Source organism: Azolla caroliniana, unplaced genomic scaffold (assembly GCF_043228905.1).
Source record: "Azolla caroliniana isolate FFs.n. ecotype wild unplaced genomic scaffold, voAzoCaro1.0.p SCAF_14, whole genome shotgun sequence".
In the NCBI taxonomy this organism is placed as follows: Eukaryota; Viridiplantae; Streptophyta; class Polypodiopsida; order Salviniales; family Salviniaceae; genus Azolla; species Azolla caroliniana.
The window spans coordinates 7889845-7897238 of NW_028230449.1; the positions used below are offsets into that span (position 1 = coordinate 7889845).

General features: G+C 49.0%; 1 long non-coding RNA gene across 1 annotated transcript; it reads left to right on the top strand.

Moving 5' to 3' along the window:
- The first annotated feature begins 1630 nt into the window (after window positions 1-1630).
- LOC147855382 (uncharacterized) lies at window positions 1631-2294 on the top strand. Its single transcript, XR_015530876.1, has 2 exons — window positions 1631-1715; window positions 1820-2294. It is a non-coding gene; the product is annotated as an uncharacterized LOC147855382 (long non-coding RNA).
- The last annotated feature ends 5100 nt before the right edge of the window (window positions 2295-7394 follow it).

Here is a 7394-nt window from a genome sequence, read left to right on the forward strand (position 1 = left end):
ATGGACCCAAATACATATAGGATCATTATGATAGGTCATACGCTCGCTAAACTATATGGTACAGTAATGGAAGCAGAGCTCAATGATTATATGGAAACATTAAGTCTTCAAGCACTTGGGTAGGCTAGCTTTAGACGAGCATTCTCCAACATTGACCATATCTTCACACTTAAGTGCTTAATTGACTAGACGAAAGCTCGTAAGAAGAAACTATATTGTTGCTTTGTGGACTTCCGCAAAGCCATTGACATAATTCCTAGGGAGAGGTAGTTTGATAGACTTAAGAGCTTGGAGATACCAAATGACATGATCTGGGCCATTTATGCCCTATATGAGAAACTCTCTGGGTGCGTAAGATGCCCAGGTGGCCTATCCGATTGTTTCACTAGAACCATTGGTGTGAAATAGGGTTGCCCCCTATCACCGACTCTTTTTGGGATCTACATTGATGAGATCACAAAATTTATTGCTCGTAAGGGAGGCAAGGGAGTAGCTATTGGGGATACGCAAGTTAGCCTCTTACTTTACATAAACGACATTGTCTTGCTCTCGGAGTCAGAACATGACCTACAAAAGCATCTTAATGCCCTAGATGACTTTTGTACACAAAGAGGATTGGTAGTGAATCTAGCGAAAACTAAAGTCCTTATCTTTCATACATCGTCCTGAGTTAGGAGTAAATGTCACCTAATCCTCTCCCATAAACTAGTTGAGGTAGTTGGATCATATGTATACTTGGGAGTCACTTTTAGTGCTCGCTCAAGTAAATTCTCGATGACCCAAGCAGCCAAAGATAGGCTAACGAGAGGGTATGCATCCCTCTCACTCTTAAAGAGACAATGCCACCAAGCATACTTTCAAGAGCCACGGACCAAGGGATGGCTCTTCGACTCATTAGTGATCCCTTCCCTCATGTATGCATAAATAGTATGGGCTCCGGGTCTACCATCTTTCATGTGGACGCAATTAGAGAGACCTTTGGTGACGATGTTATCACGTCAACTCTGAAGCAAATCGGCAGTACCACATGACATTATTAGAGCAGAGTTCAGTCTACCCCCAATGTTAGTAGAAGCACTCTTTCAAGTGGTAGTTTTTATTCATCGGATACATAACGAACCACAAGATAGGATAACCCATCGAGCCTTTGAGGCATCCAGATCCCTACATGTATCTGGAGACACTAGCTCTTGGTATAGCAATGTGGTGTGTTGGTTACTTGCAAACGACATAGATATTAATCCTACCCCCCCTTAAGTACAACCATGGGACTGATCAAACTCTCTCTCATGAAGATAGTAATAAAGTGATACGCCAAGAAATATGGCAAATTTACACTCGATATAAAGGGATCACCCCACGAGAGCCACTCCCGTCTAAAATGTTGTACTATAAGGAACATTTCTTGCACTTCTCTATGTTAGGTTTTATTACACGACCAAGATATCTAGATACATTCTTATCAAATGCACTAAGGGTGGCCATTGGACAACTTAGGATATCATCTCACCAACTTAAGATTGAGAATGGTTGGGCTAATAGAGTCCCTAGAGAGGAAAGGCTATGTAGACTATGCCATATAGAGATAGAGGATGAGCATCATTTCACATGCAAGTGCCCAACTTATGCTGAGATACGGGCGGAATACCAAGACATATTAGGACCCTCTCCCACCCTCTCCAAACTATTAGATACCTCGAGTGTAAAGAGACTAGGTAGGTATATTTTAGAGCTAAAATAACATAGGGAGAATAAATTACAAAGTGTTAACCATAACCCTTTTACTATTCATCAACATGTAGCTAGTGTAAATTTTCAGGAACAAGGGGAGACGATGTATGTGGATACACTTATGCCGCTTGGCCTGTCTCTTGAGGAAGCAGAAATGCAAAGAACAACTAAACGCCCTCGGATGTTGGGCTTCAAAACAAGTCGGTGTGGAGTAGAAAAGATTAAGAAGATAAGGGAACGTGAGCTACGTTGACTAGAAGCTATGGTTGGGGTACCTTTTACATTGACATCACGGGCCACATACACATCGCAACCCTTTGACCTCCCGCTTCTCTTCGAGAGACTTGGATGGAAATGAAATTAGGCCTAGTATAACATTTTCATTGTAGAACATGTTTATTATTTTACTACAACTATTTAGATTAAACTCTATTTTATCTTATTTTTATTTATTTATTACTCTCGATGAATGGGTAAATATCCCATTTTTTGTTGTAAACCATTTGTCTCATGGGCCAATTTTGGCCTTAGAAGACGTTAATATATCTTTCTTTCTTTCTTTCTTTCTGTGTGTGTGTGTGTGTGTGTGTGTCTTTTGGGTGAAAACACACAATTATATTAATAAATGTGTGTAAAAAACACTACTTACAATGGGTGTGACCATGAAGTATGGTCACCCACTAACTACACTACACTACATGGGCAATGGAACATGTTGAATTGCCAATAAGCAAGACAAACATTCCACTAAGGAAAGGATTTCCGCTTGCTCCAATAAAGAAAATTGCCACATTATTACTCCCTTCAATTTTCGTAGATATGCTTTCACTCCATGTCTACCATTGAATACAAAAGCGTTGCGCATATTCCAATTATGACGCAATCCCCAATATCTCAAAAATAGAAAAACAATCTCCATCTCTGACTTTGGGTCTGTTGGGATTACGGTCCCTCCGGATGGGATGTCCGGAGACGAATGACGGCAAGCCCGGTTGCGGTTACGGAACCGGATGATGAAGAGTACCCGGCATGAAGCCGGATGACGAGTACCCGGATGCGGATCCGGATGATGAAGAGTACCCGGCATGAAGCCGGATGACAAGTACCCGGCTGCGGATCCGGATGATGAAGACCCTGGCTACGGAGCCGGATGATGAAGACCCCGGCTACGGAGCCGGATGATGAATGTACCCGGAGAGAGATCCGGATGCGGGGACATATTTGTGAATATGTTTGCCAAGAGCCCTTGAGGCTATATTTGTAAATAGCCAGAAAGTCATATGTGTATAAATATGACTTAGGGCAATCAGTTTAAATGTTGTTGCTCATTTTTCATGCGTAGTGAGAGCAGCCGAGAGAGAGAGAGAGAGAGAGAGAGAGATGAAGAGGTCGTTGCCTCTGTGTATTACCGCCGCCTGTGGCGAAGACAGTGAGCTAAAGGTTGTTGCCTTGTAGCTTCACCATTGTACACCTCTGTTCATAGTGATAGTTGGAGTTTGAGGACTCCCGTGGTTTTTCCCATTTAGGGTTTTCCACGTAAAACATCCTGTGTACCTTTCTCTCTGTTGTCTTCGTGCATTTTGTATTTCCTGTTTTCTGAGAGTTGATCCTATTCCTCGGTGGTGGCCGAGCGCTGTTTGCATCAACAAGTGGTATCAGAACGACGGTAACACAGAAAATGGAAGGCGGCGGTAGTGGGCCTCCGGGCATGATGGTGCTGAACTCACAGAACTACGCCGACTGGAAGATAAAGATGGAAGACCTTCTCATCGTCCGAGACCTGTATGAACCGATCGACAATGCCGAGATACCCAAGGGGGTAATAGAGTCGGAGTGGAAGCTCCTGAACCGGAAAGCCGTAGCGACGATCCGGCAATATGTCGATGTAAGTGTTCTGCAGCATGTGGCGAACGATACGAACGCCTATGAGATGTGGCAGAAGCTGTCCGGACTGTACGAGAGGAAGAATGCTCTGACCCGGACCTCCCTGATGAGGAAGATAGTGAATCTTAAGTACCGGGACGGCGAGAGCATGGTCGAACACGTCAGCACGTTTATGGGATTCGTGAACCAGCTTGCGGCGATCAAGTTCCCGTTGGATGACGCAATGCAAGCCATCATGCTGATGTGTACCCTTCCGGAGAGCTGGGAGAACTTGGTAGTTACTCTCAGCACCTCCTGTAAGGAAGAGAACTTGTCTTTACAAACGGTAAAGACAAGTATTCTAAATGAAGAAGCGCGTCGGAGAGACAAAGAACCGGCCTCCGACTCGAAGGCGCTGCTTACCGAATCGGAACGGGGAAGACAACGGAACCGGAGTCCGCAAAGACGGGAGAAGTCGGGGACACGGTCGCAGTCGAGGGGAAGACCTACATGCTTCTACTGTGGGAAGCCGGGGCACTTCCAGAAGAACTGTCGGCATTTCCGGAAAGACAACGGAACCGACGGTACCGATTCGAAGAAGTCACCGGAGAGAAACGGTGCATACCGGGGAGCTACGGACCGGAGAGGTTCGGATCGGCGAGGGCAGGACCGGAAAGGAACGACGGCACTCGCGGCAAGTGAAGAAGAGATAATGCTCATTACCGAAGAGACGGAGCTGAACCTTGCCGGTGAGGAGATGACCTGGGTGGTCGATTCCGGAGCGTCGTTCCACCTGACCCCGGAGAAGAAATACTTCTCATCCTACACAGCCGGTGAGCACGGCTTTGTCCGGATGGGAAATGAAGGTACATGCCGGATTGCCGGCATAGGAGACGTGTGGCTGATGACATCAACCGGATGCAAGATGCTGCTGAAGGATGTTCGATACGTTCCGGAGGTTCGATTGAACCTGATTTCGGCCGGGAGGCTAGACGATGAAGGCTACACGGGTAGCATCCGGAACGGTGTCATGAAGTTCAGCAAAGGGAGCCTGATAGTGGCTCGGGCCCGGAAGGTCAACACACTGTACCTGATGAATTCCCGGCTATGTCCGGAGGAGCTGAACGTAGCAGCCGACGCTGCCGGTGAGCTGTGGCACAAGAGACTGTGCCACATGAGTGAGAAGGGGATGAAGAGGCTTGCAGAAGACAACCTTATTCCAGTGAAGCATGTGCACCTGGAGAAGTGCACCGACTGCCTGGCCGGTAAGCAAAACCGGACCTCCTTCCACTCAAGGCCACCGACGAGACGTAGCGCACCATTGGAGCTGGTGCACACTGATGTGTGTCAGGTAGAAACGAAGTCACATGGCGGAGCCCAGTACTTCGTGACATTCATTGATGATCACAGCCGGAAGCTGTGGACGGCACCGTTGAAGACAAAGGACCAAGTGTCGTCCGTCTTCAAAGAACTCCACGCGAGAGTGGAAAGAGAATCCGGCAAGAAGCTGAAAGCGATACGAGCGGATAACGGAGGGGAATACCGGGGGCAGTTCCAGGAGTACTGTCGCTCGAAGGGAATCCGGCTCGAGTTTACTGTGCCGAAGACGCTGTCGTGCCTTTCGGCTCCGGATCGTTTGCGTGAGTCGGGTTTCACGTAGTGTACGAAATACACTACGACAACGCCGGAACTGAACGGGCTGGCCGAGAGGATGAACCGGACCATAATGGAGAGGGTCCGGAGTATGCTGGCGCATGCGAAATTACCCAAGGGATTTTGGGCTGAGGCAATGTCGACGGCGACGTATGTGATAAATAGATCACCCTCAGTACCTTTGGACGGAGACACGCCGCAGAAAGTGTGGACCGGTAAGGAAGTGTCCTACCGGCATCTGAAGGTGTTCGGGTGTCTCGCATACGTGCATGTGGCAAAGGACCGGAGAGGAAAGTTAGATCCAAAGACCCGGCCATGCATATTCCTCGGTTACGGCGACGACGAGTTCGGCTACCGAGTATGGGACCCGGTTGACAAGAAGATATTCAGGAGTCGAGATATCATCTTCATGGAGGACAAGACGCTCGCCGACTGGGAGTCGGAGAAGAAGATGAAGAGCTCCAAGTCGACCGGTGAGGATAAACTCTACGAGGAGCAGTCCCGACCGGCAAGGGACCGGTTAACACTCGAAGATCCGGCCGAAGACGGTGAAGAAACAGAACCGGCCGAGGAAGATGAAAATGATACCGGAACCGGCCCCGATCCCGAAATGGATTCGGACGAAGAAGAATCGGAAGAACCGGTTATCGAAGCTCTGGATCGGAGATATCCTCTAAGAGAGAGAAGGGCCCCCCGGAGATTTCCGGAACCAGAGCACGTGCTGGTAACCGACGAGGGGGAGCCGGAGAGCTTTGAAGAAGCAAAGCACGACACCCAGAGCCGCAGGTGGTTGAGTGCCATGCAGGATGAGATGGATTCCCTGCATGAGAATCACACATATGAACTTATGGAGTTGCCGAAAGGAAAGCGGGCACTTCGAAACAAGTGGGTGTTCAAGCTGAAACCGGGAGATGCCGGAAACCCCCCGAGATACAAAGCCAGGATCGTGGTGAAGGGGTTTCAGCAGAAGAAGGGCGTCGACTTCGACGAGATATTTGCCCCGGTAGTGAAGATGACCTCCATCCGGACGGTGCTGAGCATAGCGGCAAGCATGGACCTCGAGGTAGAACAGATGGATGTGAAGACGGCATTCCTTCACGGTGACCTCGAAGAAGAGATCTACATGCAGCAACCGGAAGGATTCGAGAAGAAAGGGAAGGAGCACCTGGTATGCCGGTTGAAGAAGAGCCTTTACGGACTGAAGCAGGCTCCCCGGCAATGGTACCGGAAGTTCGACTCCTTCATGACCGACGAAGGGTACCTCAAAACGCAGTCTGACCACTGCGTGTTTGTGAAGAAGTTCGAAGGAGGAGACTTTCTAATACTCCTCCTGTACGTGGACGACATGTTGATCGTCGGACGGGACCAGGTCAAGATACGGATGCTGAAGAAGGCTCTTCACCGAACCTTCTCAATGAAGGACTTGGGTCCGGCGAGACAAATACTAGGGATGCACATCATCCGGGACCGGAGCAAGAAGCAGTTGTGGCTGTCACAAGAGAAGTACGTGACAAAGGTGCTCCAATGGTTCAACATGTCGGAAGCAAGACCGGTCGGATCAACCCTACCGGCAAACTGCAAGTTGTCCAGCAAGCAAAGTCCCAAGACAAAGGCTGAAAAGGAGGATATGATGAAAGTGCCGTATGCCTCAGCCGTCGGGAGCTTGATGTACGCCATGGTGTGTACGAGACCGGACATCGGATATGCAGTCGGAGTGGTGAGCCGATACATGAGCAATCCTGGCAAAGAGCATTGGAACGCGGTCAAGTGGATACTCCGATACCTGAAGGGCACGGCAAACGTGTGCCTCCGATTCGGCTCCGGTAAGCCCGAACTCGACGGCTTCACCGACTCGGATATGTCGGCTGATGCAGATACCAGCCGGTCCACATCAGGGTATGTGATGACATATGCAGGGGGAGCTGTTTCGTGGCAGTCGAGGCTGCAGAAGACGGTTGCGTTGTCAACCACGGAGGCGGAGTATATGGCGGCTGTTGAAGCCGGCAAGGAAATAATATGGATGAAGGACTTCATTAGAGAGCTCGGTATCCGGCAAAAGGAGTACCTACTCTACTGCGACAGTCAGAGTGCCATCCACCTTGCGAAGAACGCGGCCTATCACTCCCGGACGAAGCACATCCAGCGAA